Below are 27,000 nucleotides of genomic sequence, written 5' to 3' on the forward strand. Positions count from 1 at the left end.
TACCAGGCTCTGCTCCTCATCCTCCAGCCTTTGCCTAACGTGGCTTTCATTGGTTTGGGCTTGCTTCGTTTTCTCTTCTAGCTGGTCTCACAGGGCCTTCATCTCTCTCCATCTGTCAGCTTCCTGCCTTGAGACCTCTAGCCTGAGGGCTACTGACGTCTCCTTTTCTTTCTCTAGTTCCAGCAGCGCCACCTTCTTTTCTTCTTTTTCCTTTTCCAGTTGCGTTAGTAACTCGGCCACATATGCGTCATAGTCTGCGGCAGGTATGGGAGTATTGGGCGTGGTGGTCGATGCCTCTAGCCTCTGTTGTTTGGGATCTTGCCGAGACTCTGCATCTACGGTGGTGGGCCTTTTCAATCGAGTTTCAGGGGCAATTTCGGCCACCCTGCTTACAAGCATCTGCATCATGGTCATGATCTGTGCCGTATCGAGAGGAGGCATGGGGTGTGCAGCGACGGTGGTCTTGATTTTGGTTGTTGTTGGCACAAAGGAGGGAGGGAGTGGATGTAGGAGGGACTTGCCCTTGCCTATGACCACTGGTGCTGCCTCCACACTTACACTGGCTTTGGTTTTATGGCTAGGGCTTGCGGGTTTGAGTTCTCCGTCACCATGGGTCTCTTCCACCGACCTTCGGGTGGCTTCTGCCAGTTCGGCTAGTTCCTGGAGTCGTTGCTTCTCAGCCTCTTCCTCTACCCTCCTTTTCCTGTCCGCTTTCGCCTTCTTCGACTCCTCTCCTATTCTGGCAAACTCCTCCTCCTCTTTCCTCCTCCTTTCTTCCTCAGCCCTTTGAGACTCTTTCTTAGCCTGTTTGATGTCAGCCCATTCTTCCTTACTTAATTTCTCTTTTTTCTCCTTCTGTTTCCTATCACTTTTTCTTTGTTTTGCGGGTTTGGTTGCTCGCGGAGGTGGCACTTCCTGCTCTCCCTCGTTGCTCACTGTTCTCTCGCTCGATCTCCCTCCGCCATGGTGAGCTGAGCTTTGATGCGCCACTTCCTCCTCCATGACACCCTCATTCTTTATTACTTCGTCTATGATGGCTGTCAGAATTCCTCCATATCTGATTGTAGCCGCTTTCGACGCCGGTTTCTTCCTTGCAGAACGCGCCATTGAGGCAGGGGACTCTCCTTCTGCTGGTGCTTCCGTCGGAGTGAGGAGGGCAGCTGAAATTTGAATGGTCTTCTGTACGAATTCATTCCAGTCTATTTCTTCAGGGGTTCCTATTGCTATGCTTTCCAATAGTGGGACCCCGATCCTGTTCATCAGCGCATTGTAACGCTGGCCCGAGAAGAGGTATGGATCATTTTTGCTTGTAGTTTCACCACTAGGTCCGGGATGTCAGCCAAGCTGATTCCATCCACAGTATACACCGCTTCTTTCTTGACTCCCAGCATGGTGTAAACGTCTCGCCTCGGCCTTCTCTCTTTCTTTGGCACAAGTCCCAGGGCCTTTTCTACAATCGTTGCATTGAGGGGCACTTGGATTCTCCTTTCTTGCTCCCCTGTCCTTACTGTGACGGTGCCAAGTTCCTACTTTTGTCCAAATTCCTCAGGAAATCTGCGCACATGCTATAGTCCACCGCCTATCCCACCTTCTCCATGTACTTGTGGAGATGGCATTTGTCCACTAAGTCCTTGATAGCGGGTTCCTCCATGATGGCTTCGGTGTGTGCTTGAAAGTGAAGTGACTGAATCCGCGCGTCTCGATGGCGATGCCAAATTTGGTCATTTCCTCTTCTGAGAATGGTAGTTTGCCTCCTTTGTCTTGTCCTGCCATGGCGGTGACCTGTCAACACACCATGCCAACATTTAATGCCTAACAATCGGCGCACTTCTTATCAGAACTAAGTTTAAGAGAAGAATAGATAGGCTTAAAGTGGGCACACTTGCTTAGAGGTTTGACCATTGCTATTGTTTTATTCTGCGACCTTCCTCCATAGAAACTTTCTTAATTAATAATCTGCTAGCTAGATAACATAACTTTTCATCCTTTCTCTGCTCTTGGTCGTGCTCCCCCCTCCGTCAGGAATCTTGCAAAGAATCCTTCCTAGGATTAGCACAGGAAGGATGAGGGAAGCACTTGTTCGCGTGGGTTGACTTACCTAGCTAATAGCCAATCGTAGAAGTTTGGATTGTATTGGAGTTGGGCATGACAATCCAGAGTGGATGGTTGGATGGAGACTTGGGAAATGTAGGTCAACACATCGTGGAAGAGATATCCGGTACTGAGGCGACTCGCAACATGTAATTCTTCTTGGGTGAGGAATTAGTCAATGTAGGGGTGGCCGAGCACATGGTCATCCAGATGCTAATTATAGGTGATGGCCAAGACCCTAAACGAGATAGGTGCCACGTATGTGGGGTCATATCCGATAGTTTTGATTGCCCTGCGTTGCTCAGCATTGGTCATTATGCGACGACCTTTTTTCTCCCATTGGATCCTTAGCATAAACCACTGCTCTGCAAGAACGTGGAAGGTGAGCTTGCCATCTGCATGAGCTCTTGCAGCTCCTTTTCAGGAGCAGAACGCGGAGGCTTGTGATAAGAGGTAATAAGCCTTGTGAGTGCAGCCTGATCCGTCGAGATTTCATCATTTGCTATTAGTTCGGTAGCAATTTTGGGAACTTTAGTGGTCATAAGTTCGTATTCCTCCCAAGTGCATGGTAGTGCACAAACCGCCGAAGCAAGCGTTTCGTCAAGAAGACCTAGGTCTAGCCTCTCGTAGCTTCTAGCAAATGTAGTGAAAGTTTCATCTAACATTTTAATGCAGGCTATTAGATCATCCCCAGAAGTTGCGGCAAGGTACTTAGCCAAAGAGAGGAAAGGTCGTATTGCGTATGAAGGTTTAAGACCCTCTGGTGGGGCTGGTGCAAGTGGACTAGATAATTGTGACTTCCTCACATCGGTGTCACGGGTCGGGGCTCGCACTGGGAAGCCCTTTGAGATGCTGTACGAAGCTCTAGAGGCACGGGGGTTGTACTTGGTTCTGAGTTAGCAGTAATCGTTGTTTGTAAGTTCTTAGGATTAGGTAGGTTTAGGATCCGGGGCATTTTCTTTGCTCGATAGATGAGCTGAGGCTTGTTAGCCACCGCTGGCCCTGGTTTGTTAATTGCGTTCTGGGTGCCACTGGTGTAACCCTCTCTTGTTAGGAATAGATTGATTGTAGATGAGCTTCTTAGCTGGCCATTTTTAGGCACCCAAATCCAGGGATTGCCCTCGTAGTATCCTTGTGCCTGCAAGAAGTCTTTGGGAATCCAGAGCGGCATGGTTGTGCGTCTACAGCGGTAGTGCCTAGACTGCCTCTTGGGTCGGGATGGTTGATACTTTAGACGTTTAGGGTCACACCTGGGTGGTTTACCTTGATGTGGTTTTTTCCGTTTCGGCACCCATAGAAACTTGGACTCTTTGGCCTTGTGAGCGCTCCTGGTGGCCATGGGTCTGGGGTTGAGAACTCGGTATGAGGCCGTGGTTTTTGTTTATTTAGACTCGGGTTGAAGCTTGGTTGTGGGGGTTTCTATCAGCGACTTCGTAAAAGTGGGGGAGTTAGGGCATCCCTTGCTGAAAGTCGTCACTATGCGCACATTGCCAATGGCAAGATGTATGTGATTTAGGTTGTAATCCACATTGCAGTTGGTTTGTTTCTTGAAAGTGTGACCTAACAGCGATACATTACCAGCGTCCTTGGTGCCAGGCAACACATGGAAGAAGGCCGATAAACTTTCAGACTCGATGGAAATGACCACCTTGCATTTCCCTAGGAGTGGGTAAGCGGTGCCCCCAAACGGGGTGAGTTGAGCGTTAGTGGGCTGTAGTTGCGGTTGACCAATGCGTGTCCAATGGTCATGTGTTAGGATGTTGTAGTCAGCACCTTCATCAATCAATGCGTCAAAAGAATACACCGCTCCTACTGCAACTATAATCCGCAGGTATGCCAGTGCCACTACTTCTTCATCCTGATCTGTCAGGTCAGTTACAGTAGCCATGCGGACGTTCAGTGGGGGTTCTAACATGGGCGGCTCATGTAATGGATGTGAAGGAGGATAGTACTTCTTAATGCGGCTGCCATTAAAAAAGCCTATTCCCTCACCGTCAAGTGTCTCCAACTCAACATTTCCGGTCCTACCGATTACGCATACCCTGAAAGGCCCTAGCCCCCGAAACTTCATCTTCTGTTTATGTCCTTTTACCGAGTACAGTAGAACGAGGTCCCCTTGTTCGCAGTCTCTCTGCATGACATGCTTGTCAAACCATATCTTTCATCGAGCCTTTTCGCAAATCAGAGAGTGAGTGGCAAGGAGTCGGGTCTCCGTTAAGCGCTCAAGTTCTACTAAGCGGTTGGTCCAAGCCTCTCTGCCCTCCCAACGTTCCTGGACTACTAGCCTCAAACTAGGGATGAAGAATTCTACGGGCAGAATCACTTCAGTTCCGTAAGTCAGCCTAAAGGGTGTCTGTCCTATAGCCGTTTTATAAGCAGTGCGATAGGCCCAGAAAGCCGCCATTAGCTTGTTATCCCAGTCACTTCTCGAAGCAGACACAACTTTTGTAAGCACATTGACTAGAATTTTGTTTGTGGATTCGGCTTGGCCATTAGCCTGAGGGTAATAGGGAGAGGACTTCCGGTGAATTATTAGGAAGATAGAGAGCAAGTGGGCAATTACTTCATTAATGAAGTGTGCGCCTTGGTTGCTTACAAGTTCGATTGGACAACCGAACCGTGAAATGACCTGCTCCCACAGGAACTTAGCAGTGGTCTGTGCATCATTCTTCCTCGTGGCCCATGCCTCTGCCCATTTTGTTAAATAGTCAGTTGCCACAATGATGTATCGAGCTTGGGAATATTGTGCTACGGGACTGACAGGCCCAATAAAATCAATGCACCATTTTTCAAAGGGTTGTCGGGCTATGACAGGGCTCAGCTCCATCTTGTCCTTCCGCACAGGCACTCTGGTCCTTTGGCACTCATCTGTGGTTTACAAATTTAGCTGCATCGCAGAATAGGGTGGGCCACCATAGCTGGGATTGTAGCAACTTTCGGGCTATTGTGTCCCCACTAAAGTGTCCTCCAGCGATTCTGCCATGTTCTTCGTTTAATGTGTCGTGCATCTCGTGCTCACACACGCATCTGCGCAATAAACCGTCTTGTCCCAGCCTGTAGAGTTGGCCAGCTATCAGCTGATAGGGCTGAATTTTCAGGATAAGTCTCTTCAGCCTGGCCTTCTCAATGGGTCGCTCTGGTAGTCTATTTTCTAGCACTTGCACTATGTCATCGGCCCAATAAGGCATCAGATAAGCTCTAAACAATTCTCGTTCACTAGACAAGTTAAAAAGATGGCCATCCGGTAAATCATCAGGCACGCCTTGTCCAGCGGCTTCTCCTATGGGTATGCGGGACATGTGGTCGACCATGTAGTGCTGCTTTCCTTTGCGTACAACCACAGAGAAGTCAAACTCCAGTAAAAGGAGTAACCATCTAGCTATGCGCCCCGTAGCGCAAGGCTTGTTCACAAGATATAGTAGGGCTTGATGGTCAACGAAGAAGACAAAGGGAGTGGCCAACAGGTAATGCCTAAATTTCTTTACCGCAAATACCATGGCCAACCCCTCCCTTTCTGTCGTGGAATAGTTCATCTTGGTTTCTGTGAGCTGCCTGCTGGCAAAACTCACCGGGTAATCCAAATTATGCTCACCAGGCTGGCATAGCACGGCTCCAATAGCGAACTTAGAGGCGTCTATGTGCACATGGAACGTTACGTTCCAGTCTGGGGCTCGCATGATTGGTGCAGTCGTAAGAGCCTTTTTCAATTCTTCATATGCACGCTGGCAGTCCTCTATCCACTCAAACACTATCAACAGCTTGTACAAAGGTCTAGCTATTAATGCATAATTTAACACAAATCGTCGATAATATCCAGTGTGTCCCAAGAAGCACTGAACTCCCTTGTAGTTGTCGGGCGGCGGTAGGTCAACAATGACTCTGACTTTGGAAAAGTCAGTGGCAATGCCGTTCCTTGACACTACATGCCCCAAGATGTATCCGTGTTTTACCCAGAATTGGCACTTTAAGGGGTTTAGCGAGAGGTGGTACAGCCTACACCTTTCAAAGACAGCTCGCAATTTCTTCAAGTGTTCGTCCCAACTAGAGTGTAAACATAGGTCATCTACGAACACTTCCAGTTCGCGCCTAAGCATGTCCTTAAAGATGGTGCACATTAGGTGCTGGAAAGTTGCAGGTGCATTCACTAGCCCAAAAGGCATGACAATGTAGGCAAATACGCCCCATTCCGTGGCAAAGGCAGTCTTGTGCCTGTCGTCGGGGTGCACTTGTACCTGATTGTAGCCCGAGAAGCCATCCAAAAAACTGTAGGCTTCCTTCCCTGCTACCCTCTCCAGCATGTGCTCGGTATAAGGTAAAGGATAATTATCCATTTTCGTAGTGGCATTCACTTTCTTGTAGTTGACGCACACTCGGATTTTTCCATTTTTCTTCATGACAATCACGATAGGTAACAACTAGTCGGTGTGCTCGATCTCATATATGAAACCTACCCTAATGAGTTTGTCAATCTCCTCCTTCACTGCGTGGGCGTGTTTAGGATTCATGGGGTAAGGTCATTGTTTGGTTGGCACTGCATCTGGAATCATTGGGATGTTATGGGTCACAACCCTAGGGTTGACTCCCTTAAGTTCGGTCCAGTGTCCAGGCAAACACGTGGATGTACTCTTGCAGGAGCGCAAAAAGTTTGGTATCTTCCTCTTTTGCCAAGTCATCTGCGATGAATACCTGTCTTGGTTTTTTGCCTTTTCCAGCCAAGTTAACCTCCTTGACTTTGGCGGGTCCCTCTATCGGTTCACTAGTCTGACCTTCTCTCTTTGCACCTAGCAGGACCACCACTCTGTCACCCTTTTTAAATTTTGTAAACCGTTTGGGCAGATCCTGTGGTTTCCTCTATCTTTTCGCTTCTAAGCCCATTGCTTGCTTCCTGGCCTCCTCTTTTAGCCTCCTGCGCCTCAGGTGGACTGGCAAGTCTCCCTTGGTGCGTTTGACCTCAGATGGTTGCGGTATCTTGGGATCACTCTCAGTACTGACTTCCGACTCTGAGTTGAACTTGCATCCTTCACTTGAGGAAGGTGTTTCCCCAGGGGGTCTTAGTTCGGTAGAGCAATCTGTCTTGAGCACTAGGATTACCCATCGTTGTGCCACTCCAGCTTGCCTGTAATCTACGGCTTCTATTTGTTCCAGCCAAGATCTGTCACAGTCCATTAGTATGACTCCTTTTTCGTTTCAGCTGAGCCCTTCCTTCCTAGGCCTTATGTCTGCCCTGATTTGCTCTATCGCTTTTCCCTCCGTGTCGTACTCTATCGTGTCTACCTCTTCTTCACTCTCTTCTCCCGCAGAGTGACAGTCCTCATACTCCTCATCGTCCAAGTCCTGTTCTTCTGACTGCTCATCATCCCCTAAGCTTCCCTGTTCACACTCCTTGTCGTCAGTAACTAAAGCCCAGTTGTATAACAAGTTTAGGTCATGGACTTTGTTCCATTTCCATTCTGGTTTAGCTAGAAGGTCACGTAAAGGCTTTAAGTTAGCGGCCAAATTGCCATTCAATTTATCGAACAGATACTCTACGATCTCCTGAAGCTCTAGTTTGTTGTTGGGGGTGCGAGATGAGGCCGGTTTGCCTGGGTTGAGCGAGCTTCCTACCATCATGCAAAGCGGCACAACTGGCTCTTCAGTTGGTACTGTGGCGGTTTTAGCAACCTACTGAGGTGGTCCTTCCTCATTCGAGAATGGTGGGTCAATGGTTGCCAGCACGTGCATCCAATCCCTCTCATCCTCAGGGCAAGGAATATATCTAGCTAGCGATCCATAGGGCTTGGTCAGTTGAGTATTGCCTTTTAGCATGGCTGAGATGGCAGCCAGGTCAACAGACGTCGTCGTCCAAGTGTCCATCTCTACCCTCACTGCACTAGTTCTGTTCCCTAGGAAAATCAATCCATTGCTCCAATCCTCTATGACTCGTGCATTCCTCATCCAAGGTCAACCTAATAGTATGTCGTAATTCACTCCCTTCATGACAATAAAGTTTACCGAGAATTGCACACCGGCAATCTTTACCGGCCAATTCGTTAAGACCCCAAATGGTCTTACCTTCATGCCGTTTGCTAGCGTGACATTGAATCTAGCGGTCTCTACGGGAGGGTTTCCCCATGCCTCTAGGACCGCATGGTTTAGCACACTAACACCGGCACTTGTGTCTACAATTCCATTCCGATTCATATCCCCTAAGGCTAGGACAGGCAAAACTGCGTGCATTTCAGTGCCCTCCCAAAAAGCATTGATGTGCAAAGACTTAGGATCTGTGTGTAGAGTTAGACTTGGGATCTGTGTAACTGCGTCGTGATCTTGCGGATTAGTGCCCACCAGTTCCGTGTGTCCCTCGATCGAGTCTTTTAACTCCTGCCACAAGGAGTGATTTTGCCTAAGTAGATCCTCTAGGCTCAGAGTTACTGGGGCGGACCGCAAAGTTGTGAGGAGGCTATTGGACCCTTGTCTTCCTCTAAGGCTGGCAGTTCTAGGCCATGCATCCTGTCTGCCCTGGTAAGCTTCCCCCCGGCCTTGCTACTGAGCTGCCTTTAGGGGTGCAGGCATGTTCCCAGCAGGTGGTTTTGAGGGTGAGACTGGTGTGTTAACACTGGAGAAGTCATCCATAGGGTCTTCCAATATGGGTTCATCATCTTCAAGGTTCTTTTGGGCGTCCTTGACCCACTCCTTAACCTTGGCTATAGCTTCGAGTTGTCGTTTGGGATGGGGATATTCTCCTACCTTCGCACTCCCTAGCTCTGTTGTCTTAGGAGCCGAGGTCTCTGCCTTTGCGTCTGTGACCCTCTTTCCCGTCACCAGTGTTGTCGTTTCCTTGGTTTTAAGGGTTATCTTTGCATCAATACTCTTTTTCCGTCTCCTCCGGCTTTTCTTCCCTATTGAGGTTGCATCAAGGTTGCTTGGCCCTGGTAAGGAGATGCCTGCTTGTTTTGTTTGAGCTCGCGTCATAGCATGTAGTGGGATGGGCATATCCTCACTACCGAAAGTTTCAACTCCGAAGAGCCCCAAGGGCACTGATGGCATGTTGGCAGTGCCCGTTAATGGCTTCCGCCTAGGATAGTCAGGAAACAGGTGTGTGATTCCACACTCTGTGCATTGGAGATCCGATTTGTCCTTGTTAGCTTGTTCTCGCTCCAGGCAGTGTGATGAAATGTGGCCTGGGTGGCCGCAAGTCCAGCATGTGACCGGATCCTGGCTTGGCCCTCCAAAGCCTCTGCCTCGTCCTCTTCCTAAGGCCATCACCGGTACTGGCCGGTAGTCCATCAGGACTGGGTTGCCCTCCTTGTCATAGGATACATAAGGATTGACATATGCCTCTTCTTCATTGGGCTCCTCCACAAAGTGGACAGGAGCGTCACTAGGTGGGTGAGTCACAAAAGGCCCTAGTGGCCTAGGTATGCCAGTCGGGTTCATCTCCAGCCTAGGCACGACAGGTCTTGGATCAGTTGGTGCTGGAAGAGTTAGCTGGGTTCCCCTGCCCAAGAAATTAGGTGGCCTACTACCTAAGTATGGAGGGTTGTACTGCTGCGTATACGGGAGTCTCCTCGGCATTCTACAATGCGCTGCATCATGTCCGAATCTACCGCAATTTGAGCACGGCCGAGATTTAGGATCTTGGCACTCCACTGGGAGGTGATTGCCGCCGCAGTACACACATTGTACATGCGATCTCACCAGCTTTCTAACGAGCTCTTGTAACCGCGCAATCTCCATCCTTATCTCTGCCATCCCTTGGTCATGGTCTGCACTCTTTCCCTTGTCCTACGTGCTAGCAGTTGCTTTTTCCTCTAAGGGGGTTGATCTCTCAGGGTCCCTCTGGTTTGCATTATCCCGGTTGGTAGCCCTCATGCTTCGCTCTCTAAGTTGATCATCTACACGTATTGCCTCCTCGAAGACTCAAGCTAGCACATCCCGTTGTAAGGTGGAGTTATTGGCCAGAGCCTTGTAGAGCTCCTCACTCCGAATCCCGTTCATGAACACTGTAGACATTGCCCTTTCGGTAGGTCGCTCGTTGGCAGGGATTCTCTTGTAGAGGCTACGCACCTGAGTAACGTAATCCCTAACTTCCTCCTTCTCCCTTTGACCGATATTCATTAATCTAACAATGAGGTTGTCCGAATACCCTGCCTCTGAGGACCTTTTGATAAAGAGGCCCTTAAGGCGAGCGAAGTTTGTACGTTCTGTGTCATCCAGACTAGAGTACCAGGTCCTCCCCTTGTTGCCTAAACACAAGCTAAAGGCCTGGGCTCTCTGTGCAAGGTCAGTAAGACCATTTGCCTCACATACTTGCTCGAACTGCTCCATGAAGCTATACGGGTCACTGCTAGGTTCGTATCAAGCTAGTTGTTTCGCTACTATAGGGATTCTAGCCTACCCTTTAGCCCCTTGCATGACTCCCAATCCTGACAGTAGCGCGGTGGCTAGGGCAATAGCACTTTGCTCCATGGATGTATTGTCCATGAGTCGCTTTGCCACCAGTTTGCTCAATGTCATGCCAGCCTCTACTGCCCGTTCCCTCTCTACATTCGGTCCGGACTTGGCTGCCCCTGCTAGGTCTAGCACTCTTCTAGCCTCGTACATATCCACGTCCTGCTGCAGCCTTCTAGCCCTTTGCTCATGGTTGTAGGCAATTATGCCTTCCAATGCTCTCTTGATAGCTCTTCTCTCTTCTTCCAAGTTAGCCACCACTTCTTCTACAGGTCTACCTTGGATCTCAGTTCTGGTGAGTAGATCGTAGTCGTGGACCAATTCTTGGACCGAAGTTGGAAATTCTCCTAGGTCTAATTGGTCTTCCCCTTGATCGCCTCTTGATCCCGACATTGTTTCTGTTTCCAGCTCCACGAGGTCATCGATGAATCCAATCAGCTCCGGTAGCTTCCACTCCTCTATCTTGTTGCTTCCCGTGTCCTTGTGTTTTCTCCAGGCACTATTAGTGGGGTGCTCCAGGTCTCCTCCTACTAGTGGGTTCCTTAATGTTATTAGGTATCCAAATGTGTTCCTTGTTATTTGAAAGCAGCGTCGATCCTTACTCGCACGTTGTGCTTAGTGCTTTCGTGATGCTTGGTGTGAAAACAGACTTTTCTCTTTTCTTGCTGTGCAAGTTTAGTGGAGCACAAAAGTGAAATGCCGATGCAAAAAGAGTTTAATGCAAACTTCACCTTGTTTCTACCCACGTTCTTAGTCTAATTTGAGTTTCCCACTCGGTTCCCGGCTATTCTATGGTCTTTCCGCACCCTGAGTTCAATTAATCTCCGAGGTTCTAATGACCAACTTGGGTTCTCGGGTGTTCAGGGTTGCATCTTGGGGTCAGGTCTATGGTCAGGTCAACAAAAGATCCTTATCTTTGTGTTCTGGCAAGATGGTCCGATTCAGCGAATCCGACCGGGGTGGTCCGACTCTGAGAGTCGGATGGTCCGGACTCTAGCAATTGGACCGGTGCGGTCCAACTCTAACAGTCGGATGATGTTGACTGGTCCGAGTCGGACAGGGGTGGGTCCGATTCCTTCGATCAGGGGAGGTGTCTGATCGGACAGGCTGGTCCGAGCGGACAGTTGAGTGTCCGATTATAAGGGGCAGTCCGAGTGCCATGTGGCACATCCGATTGGGCTGGTCCGATCCTGGCAATCGGACTAGACTGGTCTGACTCACTCGCAATCGGATGGTCTGATTTTGGGAGTCGGATGGTCCGACTCCAGAACTTGGGTGGTCCGATTCTGGGAATCGGACCACAGCGAGTTGGTCCGACTGCTTTGGCGGCGGGCGCGATTCCGGCGCATTTGAATCCTCCCTACTGTCTTCTGCACTCAATCATCACAAAGCATCCCATAACCGATCAGAGTGCTACTGGAACTCACTGGACTCACCTGAAGTGGCAAGAATCGAATGCGCCTGGAATCGGGGTTGCGTTTCCTCGTCCTGTGAACCAGAAGCTCTCTCTCTCTCTCTCTCTCACAACAAAGCCAACTAAGAAAATGAGGTCTGTCCTGGCCTCCCAGACCTCTTAAGGTTCTTTCCCAACATTGCAAAACCTCATAGCCAGTTCCTTGTCCCTGGTTTACCCAGAAGCTTGAGTCTGGTCCCCTGTTTTCCTGTTTCCAGCAGCAGCCAGAACCTTTGTTTTATCTCGTTTTACCCTAATCTAACCTCCATCTAGTGCAGCCAATATGAAAAATAGAAATGCAAAACAGTAGTCCTAATCTAATGCTTCCAACAAACCCAAATACTTACATGTTCCTTAGATTAAAACCTCCTAAGTCTCCTAGTTATCTTGAGCACTGGTTCAGGTTGCAAACCCTACTTCCATGCTTGATCTGCTGCGCGCGGCGCTCAAAGCTCGAATCCGTTGGTCCCGGCAATGGAACCAAAATGTGGGAGCTCTTCGAGCTCTACCCTGAGACCTACAGACCACTTATTACTCAAGTGTTTCGAACTGAGCAGCCTTGGCTACCTCTCACATAGCCGTCGCGCTACGCCTACCTTGTGGGTGTAGTGAGCTTACCTTGATGCTCGATCGAGTACCTTCCTCTTTCTTGCACCCCTGCAGCTCCACGATGCTTGAGGCGAGCTCAAGCAACCTCAATCCCTCTCCCATGAGCTTCATCCCCCATAGCCATGTTCAAGACCAAAGGAGAGAAGAGGGGAGGAGAAGATGAAGAGGGAGAATGGGGAGCTTCTTCTCCAAGTTCCCTTGCCCTCCCATGATCACTCCCTCACACACTCTCATGCTCTCAGTCCCTCTCACAAGCACAAGCAAGGAGGCACGAAGGTGAGAAACAGGAGGAGAAGAAGAAGGTGTTGTTTGCCACACACGAGGATGCTCTTCTCATTTACCTTTTAACTTTATATACATGCCCTTAATTTCCATGGGCGGTTGTCCCCCTTTTTTACATGGCCGGCCATTAACCTAGGCCCTTTTTCCCATTGTCCCTCTATCTTCCTAGATTCCTTTCCACCGCCCATCTACATTTACAAATTGCACGCGTGAGAGCCCGGTGCTCTTTTACAAGATTTCAGGGTGCGCCTTTATATTTTAAAATGCGCCTTTCCCCTTTTGTATTTGCGTTGGACCTTTAAGGTTGCCCTTGCGCTTTTGGCCTTTTCTCCTATTCCTACTTCAGTCGGGCTACTTCTTTTTGTTTTTTCTGCCCTTGCCCTGCATCTTTCCTACTTTCTTTTGCTTTGTTCGTGTTGGGGTTAACAGCAAGCATGGTCATGGTCACAAGCACTAGTTGAAAGTAATATATATCAAAAATGAAAACTACAAGGCCAAGGGGAGGCATGCACACACGGGGCTCCTCTATATCTCCTCAGAAGAGGCATCGTCATCGCTACCACCACCGCTGCCGTTGCCACCACTACTACTAGTCCCCCCTTCACTATCCTCAACTGCATTAGGGTTCTTCTACATAAAGGATTAAGGTATATAAATACCATTACAAACAATAATTTAGGGTTACCTATAATTTTCATGTAAAAAATAAAACATATCTCTTCTGGTTGTGGAATCCTCATGGCACGATTATATTGCTCCTCCGTGATCAATCCCTCCTTGTAGAAATGCTGCCAAGTGGATGCCCAATTATGACCTCGATGGTAGCCTACCTCTCTAGGAGTAGGCATCCTACCAACGATATGATACTACAAAACAATTTTAACATACAACGTATTAGAACACACTACATAATGAATTGAAACAAATTATAAATTTTAATTTAAAAAAAGAAATCAAATAATACTTACAAACTCAGCCTCCCATGACTCCCTGCCACCCGATCCATAATGCGACGATCCCATGGTTTCCATTTGGATACGTCGTGCCTCTGCATGCTGGAAACTTGTCATTTTCTCTTCTGCTCTCTTCTTAGCCTCTTTCCACTCCCTATGGTGGCAATTGGGTGGTTGACCATATCCAGGGCGCCCCTGCTCTTGTCTCCGCAGTGACTCCTTGGCGCATATCATAAGGTGAAACCTCTTGTTATGAAGTGTGTCTCTCACCTTTGACCATCCCCAATCATTTGAGAATCGTGAATACTAGGGATTAGGGTACCTTCTATGTACTGCCCTTAGCACCTCTTGCCACAAACCACTTTTTTGGTGCTTGAAGGGAATCATACAATCTTTGTATATGGCATGCACGACACTCCTCAAGTAGGCTATCACTTCCCTCCCCTAAGGATTATGCAAGATACCACCAACATCTGTGACAAAGTAGTACATTTGTGGAGGCTCACCTCTCTCATTTCCCGGTGAGGGTGATCGAGAGCCACCTCCTAGGCAACCCCCACAAAGCCCTCAACCTCCTCGTCCTCCCGCATGACTCTCCGTCCTCCCTCAACGGGCACTACCCTCTACCTCACTCGATGCACATGCTTTTGCAGATGCACATGCTTTGGCCGATCCATGTACTTCAACTGATCTCTATGCATCAATTGATCTGTGTGTGTGCATAGTGCGTGGAGTATCTGTTAGTAGAGGTGTACCAAGGTTTGGTGTGCCAAGGTTTGGTGTTTGTGCGACAGTGCTAGGCAAAGATGTGATAGGTGTCCCAGACATGACACTAAAAACCTCCTCTGCAGTGGGAGGGCAACCAAGATAACTGGTCATCTCCCCCATGAATTACTCCTTATTCGGAAAACCTCCAAAAAAACTACTAACACCTCTAGAAAACTCTGCTAACGTGTTGTTCATGTGTTCTAAATCAGGATCAGCACTGGAAGATCCAGGATTCCACATCTACACAAGCAAAAATCCATTACTACCCGCATCACATGTGTCTATACCCGCGTCTATACCTGCGTCTGTTCGCACGTCTATATATGCGTCTAAAAATGCGTCTAGACTGTCAGCCAGACGCACCTAAAGACACGTAAAGTTGGACCATATTTTCCAAAACTGTTATAAAAATGCACAAAAAACCTCCATAGATTGTCTGAAGCATGTAAAGAGAGAGAGAGAGAGAGAGAGAGACAAACAGACAAAGAGAAAGCAAAGAAGATTGAGAGAGAGAAGAAGAACTCACCTTCTTTGCTTGTTGTGATGGGGCGGCTAGGTTGCAAGCTCCTTGTCCTCCTCCTCCCTTCCCTTGGTAGGTTGCTTGATTCTTTTTCTCTTCCTTGCTATTTGGCTCTTGTTCTTTACTCTCTGGCTCTTCCTTCCTCCTCTTTTTACTCAAATTTCCTTCCCTCCTTGTCTTCATGAAGTGATAGATAGACAAGTGATAGATAGACATGATTAGTGATGTCGAGCTCGAACTGCAGAAAACACGCAAAAAATGCAAGAAAGCACTGGTTTGAAAAGAAAGACGCAAGGTTTTTTTTTTTAATTTTATATTCATGTGGAGTGTCTGTAAGTGCATGTAATTACGCCTCTATATGCGCAGATAAAAGATATTACACGTGCTGATAGACGCCATTACAATTAAACTTATTAAAATGCTAGCTTATGGTTGTTTTTGGATCAACATGACTTTCCTAGTCTTTCAATATCAAAATGTTTGTCTCCATGTTGTAATCATAAAAATATTTAGGGAATATGACATATATGCCAAATGAAATCATATGTGTCCTTATGATTCAGGTGTAATTATGTCGCCATCTTCTACTAGTATGGGACATGCTGAGTCAACAAACAATACATCCTCCAGTGAGGATGAGACATTGCGTCTTCACAATCAAGACACTCGGCTTATAAGACGGAAAATCAAATGTATGTGTGATTGTTGTCGAGGATGTTTTTTTCGAGCACATCGAATCACAATGTCACACCTCAACATGTACAGAGAGTGGGACCAAGAAAAAGACCTAGTAATTTTAACTACTTTATTTGCACAAATATTATTGGTCTATATTGCATCTCCACCATTAAACAAAACCTACTTTTTTTTATTGAGGAGGATGTGGGACCACATCCTCAAATGGTCCCTCTAGGGCATCGAGAGGCTGCGAAGCGTCGACGCGAGGAGGTAGAGTCCTCAAGAAGAGTAGAGACTGATGACAACGATAGCAACCCTCTTCAAATGCCCCATCAAGTTTTGGAGAAAGATATTTTAGATAACATGGTGCACAATTTATTTTCCCATTGTTTGGTTGCTGACCTTGGTGTTGATGCTATCCCTACACTGCATTCAGATTCTATGAGTACTATTCAGTTAGCCAAGAATCCGGTCTTCCATGCGAAGACGAAACACATTGAGGTGAGGTATCACTTCATATGTGGGGTCGTTGAGGACAAGTCTGTTGATCTTGTCAAGATCTCGACTAACCAGGATCCTATAGATCTGCTCACAAAAAGCCTCTCTACAGAGCGCTTTGCCTTCCTCAGGAGGTTAATGGGCATGGGATGAGATGACGTCTTTCCTCATCCTGTTGTACATGTGTACATGTTGTACTGTCTTTTTTCTTTTTCTTTTCACTCCTCACTAGGTCAGATTCGCATTTAAGTGGGAGGTTGTTGGGGGTAAAAGCATCTCCACCTAGCTGCTCGTGTATTACTACACTGACAGTCACCGCCACTGCACACTGCAAGTGGCAAGTGCCCTTCACTGTCACTTTATTCTTTATTCTTTTAGTGAGAGTTTGAATAAAGGAAGGCCCAGTCACACATTGTGACTGTTGGAGTTCCCATTTCTTGTCTCTCTCTTTCTTGCTCTTGCTCTCCAGCCATAGCTCTCGAGTGCAAGCTTCAATCCTTCTCACCTTTCAAGATGTGGGAGAATCTTCTTTTTATAGCTATGATAGACTTTAGGCAAGATCTGCAAACCCAGCTCCCTAGAATAGATCCACTTAAGAGAGAGTCGTACCTTTCACCTAAGATTTCAAAGAGGTATCTTGAATGGACTTCAAGCAGTTCTATGAGTTGCCGAAGTGGAATTAAGATATGCATAAGCAGGCTCTTGAACTTTTCTAATTTACTATGCAACTTATATGTTGAAAATTTCTATTCAATGGAGGGCTTGAGTTAGCTCAGGAAGGGCTTGTTTTAAGCTCCATGGCTTCTTGAAAAGGGCCCAATGTTGATCCATACTACGTAGTTGCTACAACTCCCTGAGAAGAACTTGCACCTATCATTAAGATCTTCCATGATCTTTGAGTGACTTATTTTCTGCCCTTCTCAAAAACATAGTCATTGCTCACATTCTTCAATAACTTTCTTCAGCATGAATTCGACAAGCATAGAAACTTCTTCAAGTGTCCTGTCATTCATCAAGTACTAACATAACCAACTTTAGAAGAGACTCACATAGAAAACTTGTATCATAAGAGTTATTGTTTCTATAAAAAAAGACATCTACAAATTTTGGCACACATGTAGTACCCATGCTGCAATATTGCCATGAAATTTAGACCATGCATTTTCAGTTTCTTCAAGCAAATTATTGAGGCAATGACCCATCCATAGCCCATTCCGCTGGTCAAGCTTTTTCCCATGGCCGTTAGAGGCATGGCATAGCTCATCAGGCCATTTGATGAAGATAAAGCTGAAGGTTGAGTGAATTTGTGAGAGACATTCAATGCCTTTGCTAATGATTTAGTGGGCCAGAAGTCTTACATTATAGGATTGGGCATCGATTGGAAGAAGTTTAGGAATGTGATGTGAGTTTTTCAGCTCCTATCCCAAAACTATGATCTTCTTCATGCTAATCACTTGTTCAGTAGGATAAAACAAGGTGCAAAATCATCGTTGTTGTGGTGGAGATGTACTTTGTTGAAACCAGAGGGGTGGGTGATAAAATTATAACTGGTTGTATTATTTGCCATCTATTTTTGAGCTTCTTTTCTAGCTATTTCAAGAGCTCCTTTTACAGCTATCGAGCCTCTTCAATAGCCACCTACAATCATTCAACATGTTCAGACACCCCAGTAGCCAATGGTGATACAGAGCTCTCTCCCAACCACACAGGAGCAATAGTTAAATGCAACAAACACTTTAGGAGGGTCTGATGCTACTAATGGTTCCTCCGCATCTTCATTGAGACCACCTATTGATGGAACTACTAATGGCCTTCTAGCAGCATTTTTATAGACTAGTTTAATGCCATCATTACATGTTGCTCAATTTCTTCAACTTGGTCAAACTCATCAGCCTATTTCATCGGGGCCATTTGTTTCTCAATCGATGCAGGTCCAACCACCACTACCAAGTGGGCTACCCCCTCTTTTGTATTTCTCTAGAGGGGCAAATGTGGCACTAGCTCCACTTCCTTTTGAGTGTATCAACACTCATTCCAAGGTGTCTTGCAACTTGGCAAGATCCTTTATATTTCGGTTTAGTGCGTACCTTATTAACCCAACTTGCTCAACCCTAAAGTTCATTAGATACTTTAGTTTCCGGTTTATAACTTTCCTTATTTAGAAGGATATCCAAGAATACATCCTTTTGCAAGATAACTTGTGTAAGGATCTGCCATCCTTGTTGATGGTGTTTACCCTTTCTCCTTGTGAATAAATCACAAGACTAAATGACTTCGTACTTGCTGTGCAAGTCCTATGATGAAATAATCCGTTTTAGATTCTTTAAGCTGACGTATGTCTGACCTAGGGTCTCTTTTTAAGAACCTTAGGGACAACTCTAGTTCATTTACCTTTACGAAATTAATTGACCCTACAATCATGGAAGGTAGTCAAGTGCTTAAGGTATAAACGTTTCTTTGGTCTTTAAGGCATGTTTTGCAGCATGGTATTTCTAAATTTAGATTGATTTGGCTATCCTTTGGAAGGAAATATTGATCACCTCGGCACGATTTGTTATCGTTGTGACAATTGATTTTTTTAGTCTTAAATTTTATTGCTTTGTGGTAGGTAAATTCAATCTGATCTTCCTTTTTCCTTGCAAACGAAACTTATGCCAATTAACATTCTTTTCCTTGCCAAGATATGCAATTAGCAATGATAATTTCCTAGTAATTTGAACAACGTAAAAAAAACCTTTCATGAATTTCATCATGACTTGTTGCCTTCAGGAATTTAAATTGAAATATACTACTATAGTAAGTAGATAAGCTTGTTCGTAATTCGTTATAAATGCATGATGCTATTCGAATGAAACTACGTTCTATACATTATCATTTGTTCAATTAAACTGAACTCCTTCATTGTAAATAACTCGGAAAAATATATCCTATCCCTAATAATTTCTCTTTGCCCGATTGACTTAAAATCGAAAAAAACCAAGAAGGAAAAACCTGGTTTTGCGGTGAGATATCCACATGGATACCAGGAGATGATCCTCCCGCAGCTACTCCTTGGACTTTCTTAGGGGGCATCGCAGTTCGATCGTGAAGGCAGCTTTTACTCTTTCTTCCGGATTTCCACCGTCTCACTTTCGAGGCAAGAAGTCGATCAAAAAGTTGACCACCGGAAGGGATAATAAGACCTCTAAAATCCTAGCTTCTTCGGAGAGAAAAAGGTTTGTAAGCTTAAGGGATAAAGGATCTATAGGATATAATCACGGTGGAAAGATTATGTGTGAGCGTGGCTTCACAAACATCTATGAAAGCCCTTGGGATATCTTTGGCAATGGAATGGAAGGATTTGGGAGTTTTTCAAACCCAAAGGAAAAATTGAAAAATAACACAAGGGTTTATTGTTGGGAAAAAAGGTGTATACGGGGTTTAGAAAGGGCTTAGGAGTGTACAAAAGAAAAAGAACATATGAGGGTAAAACACGGGGTCAAACACAAGACAGGACTTATGGTTTTAGGCACGGGGATTAAGGGTTTTCTCCTCCTAGAGTAAGGTGAATTTTAAGGGACTTGTCTTTAATGCACCCCGGAAAAGGGTTAATCGTACCTCGAAAAAGGCTTAAGTCTACCCCCGAAAAGGGGTTAATGCACCACGGGAAAGGGGCCTTGGGGGTTTAAAAACTCGGGGGAGGGGGAATGAAAATTCACAAGGAGGGATATGAGGGGGTGAATGGGGGCTTGATTAGCCCCCCCTTAGGAAGCTTCCACTTCCTTTGTCACGTGGGAGGAGGGGGGGGGAGACAATCGGGGGGGGGGGGGGGGGGGGGGAACAAGGAGTCTGATGGTGGTGCTGTGGAGAGGGAAGCTAGAGGTGATGGGCAGCAGTGGCGGCAGCATCAGGCGGCAGAAATTGGGCAGACGGCGAGTATGTTCTTCTCCTCTTCCTCTCCCGTTAACCGTGCGGCCCTCCCTCTTTAAATAGGGAAGGGAAGGGAATCCTCCCCCCTTACCTGTCAGCATGCATGGCGAGGGAGCCGAGCAAGCTCCAGCGAGGAGCTTGCTGGCTCCTCCATCCCCTCTCACACACGCCAGCTCAATACGCCACCATGGGGGCAAAAATCTTCTTCTTTTATATATTTAATATATTACAGCAAAGATCTTTTCCAAGATTGATCTCATGTCAGGTTACTATCAGATAAGGATCAAGGAAGAAGATATCCCAAAGACGGCCTTCAATACAAGAGGGCACTTTGAGTTCCTGGTTATGTCATTCGGGCTTATGAATGCACCTGCTACCTTCAACAGATTAATGCAGGATATTTTTAGGCCATATCTTGATGATTTTGTGCTTGTCTTCTTCGATGACACTTTAGTCTATTCTAAACAGGAAGAAGATCATGAACCTCAACTTCGGATTGTCCTTGAGACAATGAGGTCACATAAGCTGTATGCAAAAATGAAGAAGTGTGCCTTCTTCAAGCGTCAGATTGAATAACTGGGATTCATAGTATCATCAAAAGGAATATTAGTAGACCCAGCCATGGTTAGAGATGTGCTTGAATGGCCCACACCAGTATCTGTCAAAGAAATACGCAGCTTTCTTGGATTGACAGGATGGTATAGGGTCTTCATCAAAAACTATGCTTTGATTGCAGCACCTCTGACGGACTTACTGAAGAAGCAGACTTCCATTACATGGTCAACTTCCGAACAAAATAGCTTCGATAGAATGAAGCAAAGTTTGGTATCAGCACCTATTCTAAAACTTCCTGACCTCAATAAGGAGTTCGAGGTAGTAACCGATGCTAGCATTCTTGCCTTGGGGTGTGTACTTATGCAGGAAGGTCATCCAGTAGCATACTCTTCAAGGAATTTTAAGAGCCATGAAAAGAATTATGCTACGCATGATCTGGAATTACTAGCTATCATCCATGCTCTAAAACTTTGGAGACACTACCTGTTGGGTAACAAGTTTACTTTAGTAACCGATCATAAGAGTCTCAAATGGATCTTTACCCAGAACAAGCTCAACATGAGGCAACGTCGGTGGATTGAAGTGTTGGAGGAATATGACTTTGAAATCAAGTACCGACCAGGGAAAGAGAATGTATTTGCCGATGCACTTAGTCACAAGGCATTCCTAAATTCCCTGATCTTGCAGAATCCATCAATGGCCAGATCTCTAGCTACAAAAGTATCTATGCCAAACAATCCTATACTTGAATCAGCTAGAGAGGAAGCATGCCATAATTTGGCCTATCAAACAATGCTAAATGAGATCTCTACCAAGGAGCAGAATCAAAAGTTGCAAGCTAAATATCAGGAATTTTCCATTGATAATGGACTTGTCTACTACAGAACAAGGCTATGTATACCAGCAAGCCAGTCACTTAAGCAGAAGATAATGTGGGAAGCTCATGATTCTCCTTTCGCAGGACATCCTGGCTATGCTAAGACTCTTAATGCAGTTAGGAAGAGCTATCATTGGGAGAGGCTCAAAGGTGACGTTCTCAAATATGTCACTGAATGTTTGTCTTGCCAACGTATCAAAGCCGAATATGTCATGATGCCAGGGAAACTGCAACCACTTGACATCCCCCAAATGAAATGGAAATTCATCAGTATGGATTTTGTTATAGGCTTACCCCAAGTCCAGGGAGGATACAACTCCATCATGGTTGTGGTTGACATGCTTACCAAGGTTGCACACCTGATTCCAGTAAAGACAAACTATAAAGCCTCTGACATTGCAAGATTGTTTATCAAGGAGATATTCAAGCTACATGGTTTACCCAGAAGAATCATTAGTGATCGAGATTCTCTCTTCACATCACACTTCTGGAGAGCTATCTTTGAAGCTATTGGGACCCAACTCTGTTTTAGCATCGCCTACCATCCCCAAATGGATGGCCAAACAGAGCGAGTAAATCAAGTCATCGAGGATATGCCTAGGGCATACTGCTCTCGAGAACCCAAGAAGTGGATTCAATACTTGCCTTTGGTAGAATTTGCCTACAATTCTTCTTACCAGCAAAGCATTCAGATGACCCCTTTTCAAGCATTATATGGTCATGATTGTCGAAGTCCTCTAAACTTTTCTAATCCAACCCTAAGGGTTGAAGCGTCAAGGCAGATGTTGGAAGACATGGATGATCAAATAAAGTCAATAAGACAAGACATAAAAGCGGCCAAGGATAGACAAAAGGCATACGCGGATTTGAAGCGTCAAGAAAGAGTCTTTGAAGAAGGAGACATGGTCTTCATTCGCGTACACCCTAAAAAGAGTTCTCTATCCCTAGGAGGTTGCAAGAAGCTAAGTCCAAGGTATCGTGGGCCATAAAAAATCCTCAAATGCCTAGGACCCAATGCTTATAAATTGCAACTCCCTGAGAACCTAAAGGTTCACAATGTATTCCATATTAGCCTATTGAAAAAATATGTACCCAACCCTAACCATGTACTTGATGACAAACAAATTGTAATGCCTAGTCAAGGAGTCCTTGAACTAAGGCCCGATAGGATCTTGGATGTTAGGGAGAGACAGTTAAGATCCAGAACCTTGAAAGAATGCCTTGTCCAGTGGAAAGATTATCCCGAAGAGGATGCCACTTGGATAGAAGAAGACACTCTCAACCATCAATATCCCCAGTTTATCTCGAGATGAGGACATGTCGATTCCTCTAAGGGGGAGAGAATGTAATATATATCAAATATATATTCACGCGGCAGCATGTCGATTCGCCTCCTCACACGGCAGCACGTCAAGATGGAAGGGCGATGGGGGGTAGGGAGCCAGCAAGCTCCTCGCTGGAGCTTGCTCAGGCCCCTCGCCATGCAGCCAGACACATCAAGGGGGGGAGGATTCCCTCCCCTCCCCTATTTAAAGAGGGAGGGCCGCAGGGTTTAAGGGGAAAAAGAAAGGACGGAGTGCTGCCCCGCCTGTCATAAGAGAGAGAGAGAGGTTTGATTCGCCGTGCTGCGCCGTAGTGGGAAGGGAGACATTGGTTTAGAGCGCCGCCACCTGCTATCAGGGAGTTTTCAGTCGCCATCACACCTCCAAGTCACCGTTTCCATGCCGCCACGTGCTGCTCAGAAGCTTCTCTAGGAAGCTTCTTAAGGGGGGGCTAATTAAGCCCCCTTTCACACCCTCATATCCCTTTTTACATTAACCCCCCCTACGGGTTTCTTTTTTTTTACCCTTAACCCCTTCCCTTGGAGCCACTAAACCCCAACCTGTGTCTAAGCCACCATAGCCCCCACTCCCCTCAGCCTCAAAAACCATTAAACCCCCCTCCTATACTCATATTCCTTTTACCCTTCACCCCCCCTCATAATCTTTTTTTTCCCTTCTACCCCCCATACTCCTTTTGACACACCCCCTAAGCCCTTATCCCCACGTACCCTTTTTCCTTCACACCTTCCCCCCCCCCCCCCCCCCGGTGCTATAATCCCACACTCACGCACAACTTTTTTTGCCATGTATATACCCTATAGAGCCTTTTTAGGCTTTATAAACCTTTCCCTCTCTAAATAAGCTAAGAACCTAAAGGTCTTATTATTCCTTCTCGTGGTCAACTTTTTGAATGACTTCTTGCCTCGAAAGAGATGGTGGAAATTTGAAAGAAAGAGTAAAAACTGCCTCCATGTTCGAACTGCGATGCCACCTAAGAAAGTCCAAGGAGTAGCTGCGGGAGGGTCATCTCCCGGTATCCATATGGATATCTCACCTCAAAACCAGGTTTTTCCTTCTTGGTTTTATATGGGTTTTAATTTAATCATGCAAGATGAATTGTCTAGGATAAGATATATTTTTATCCTAGTTATTTACGATGAAGGAGTTTAGTTTAAGTAAACATGCAAAAATGATAATATAAGAAACATAGTTTCTTTCAAATAGCATCATGCTTTGAAACGAATTACGAGCAAGATTATCTGCCTACTGTAGTAGTATATTCCGGCTAAATCTTGAAGGTATAAAAACTGCATCTTGCACCATTAGCCCTATTCCTTTTTGCAACGAATCATCATAGAAGATGAAATTCATGAAAGGTTTCTTACGTTGCTCCAATTCTAGGAAGTTATCATTGCTAATTGCATATCTTAGCAAGGAAAAGATTGTTATTTGGCATGAGTTTCGTTTGCAAGAAAAAAGGAGGATTAATTGAATTTACCTAACCTCAAAGCATTAAAGTTTAGGATTGAAAAATCAACCGTCACAAGGATAACAAATCGTGCCGAGGTGATCTCAATATTACCTTCTATAAGATAACCAAATTAAGGTAAACTTAGAAATACCTATGCTGCGAAGTATGCCTTGGGAATAATTTAAAGGCCAAGAAACGTTTATACCTTAAACACTTGACTATCCTCCCTGATTGTAGGGTCAATAAATTCGTAAATGTAAAAGAACTAGGGTTTGTCCCTGAGGTTCTTAAAAAGAGACCCTAGGTCCGACAAACGTCAGCTTAAAGATACTAAAACGGATTATTTCATCATATATTATGATGCAGGACTTGCGCAGCAAGTACGAGGTCATATAGTCTTGTGATTGATTCACAAGAAGAAAGGTTAAATACCTTCAACAAGGATGGAGAATCCTTATGCAAGTTATCTTGCAAAAGGATATATTCTTTGATATCCTTCTAAATAAGGGAAGTTAAAAACCGAAAACTAAAGTATCCAATGAACTTTAGGGTTGAACAAGTTGGGTTAATAAGGAACGCCCTAACCCAGAATATAAGGGATCTTGCCAAGTTGCAAGACACCTTGGAATGAGTGCTGATGCATTCGAAAGGAAAGAATCATTCCTTAGCAGTTTGCCAAACAACAAGGTCAATTAATGGAAATGTTTGTGCTTGTTAGAGATTTTAGAGCACTGTTTGATTTATGAATTACAAATAAAATGAATATCTATACTTCAGGTTGAAGGCCTAAAGGGAGAGGCAGTTTCAGTTACCCCCGACTGCCTGCCTAACCCTAACCAAGGGGGTTGTTGACCGCGCCAGGAACGTGGACCGAACCCGCCGCTGCGAGAGGTCTCTCTGTTGAGCTCTACTTGGAGCAGGAGGATGCTTGGGTGCCAAGGGGGCTCTGGCCGTAAATCCCTCGCCTTCCGGGTCCTGCACAAGGGGCTAACGTGACTCGGGATTGGATCTCGAGGCCAGATACTAGTCTATGGGCAGAAGCTTGGATTAGTGATCCCCGTGGATTACTGGATAGCCTTCGGGCGGATTGTGGACAAGCCTACGGGCGGAACTCCTTGTATTTCAAAGATTTAAAAAATGATGATATGTTAATAAAGAACTTGTTTGATATTGTTTTTCTATGTCACGTGATAAGATTACGTGAAGGAACTAGTGCTTAACGGATTAATTAAAGAAGCTGATTGTTACATGCCAAATTAATGTGTTAGATAATTACATAACTAAAACAAACCAAGGAAAGTGCGGAGGATGGGCCATGGGTCCGTCCTACGGTTGGGTGGTCCCGGTTGGCCGGGAACTTTTCTCAAATCTTGAAGAACAGTGGGATGATCGTCAAAGGACACGAACAACAAAAGCGTTGACCTAGAGTTATGTCTTATCCGATTTATGTTGTTTAAGGGGAACAGAATGGGACTATGCCTTATGGCAGAGAGGTTGAGCTTTGCATCCCTCTTGTTTCCCATTCTCCTTGAACCAAGTGCAGTTTGAATGTGCTTCGGACCTGGCGTTTCTGCGTAAAGTAGTTCACTTGGGTCCGACGCTAGTTGCTGTTAGGTAATGACCAATTAAGAAAACCCTAATTCCGGTCGATTCTAAGTGGGAATGGCCAGGATACTTCCGCTACGTGGCAGACATGGGAAGACCTAGATCACAAGTTCCGTATCATTCCATGGGAGTGCCGGGTGGAGCTTTCTAGACATCCTTTCCGATGGACTGCTAAGACGTGTCCTGGATGATACTAGTGGACACGTTATAGCATACTTCTTTTGAGAGATGAAGATCTTTCCTGGCTCTTGCCAGACTTCAATCCCCAAACAATAGTGCAGCAAGCCCAAGTCTGTCATTTCAAACTCAGAACTCAAAGCCTTTTGAGTTTGGTTGATCATATCTTCATAGTCACCTGTAATAAGAAGGTCGTCCACATATAGGACAATCACTACAGACTTTTTACCATCCCTGTAAACCTACAAGTTAGCATCTGAGGCACATCTTTTGAAGTTTAGGTTTAAAAAGAACTTATCTATCCGATGGTACCATGCTCTGGGGGCTTGTTTCAGCCCATATAATGCCTTCTTCAGCTTACACACTTTGTTCTCAAAATGGGGGGCCTCAAACCCTGGTGGATGAGCCACGTACACCTCCTCCTTGAGGTCACCATTTAAGAATGCTAACTTAACATCCATTTGGTACACTTGCCACTTCTTGTGGGCAGCCACCGCAAGTACCGTGCGAATAGTGGTCATTCTGGCAGTTGAGGCAAATGACTCTTGAAAATCAAACCCTTCAACTTGTGAAAATCCTTGGGCAACCAGTCTAGCTTTGTACTTTTCTAAGGTACCATCAGCCTTGTACTTTACCTTCCAGATCCACTTGGTGCCAATAACCTTCCGCTTTGTTGGTCGATCCACTAGCTCCCAAGTGTCATTCTTCATTATGCTATCATACTCCGCCTGCATAGCAGCCTTCCATGATGGATCTACAAGTGCTTCTTCTAAGTCAGTTGGCTCCTTTACTTCTCTCATAA

The sequence above is a fragment of the Lygodium microphyllum genome, chromosome 25 (genome assembly GCF_053477565.2).
Source record: "Lygodium microphyllum isolate KBCC chromosome 25, Lygodium_microphyllum_v1.1.10, whole genome shotgun sequence".
In the NCBI taxonomy this organism is placed as follows: Eukaryota; Viridiplantae; Streptophyta; class Polypodiopsida; order Schizaeales; family Lygodiaceae; genus Lygodium; species Lygodium microphyllum.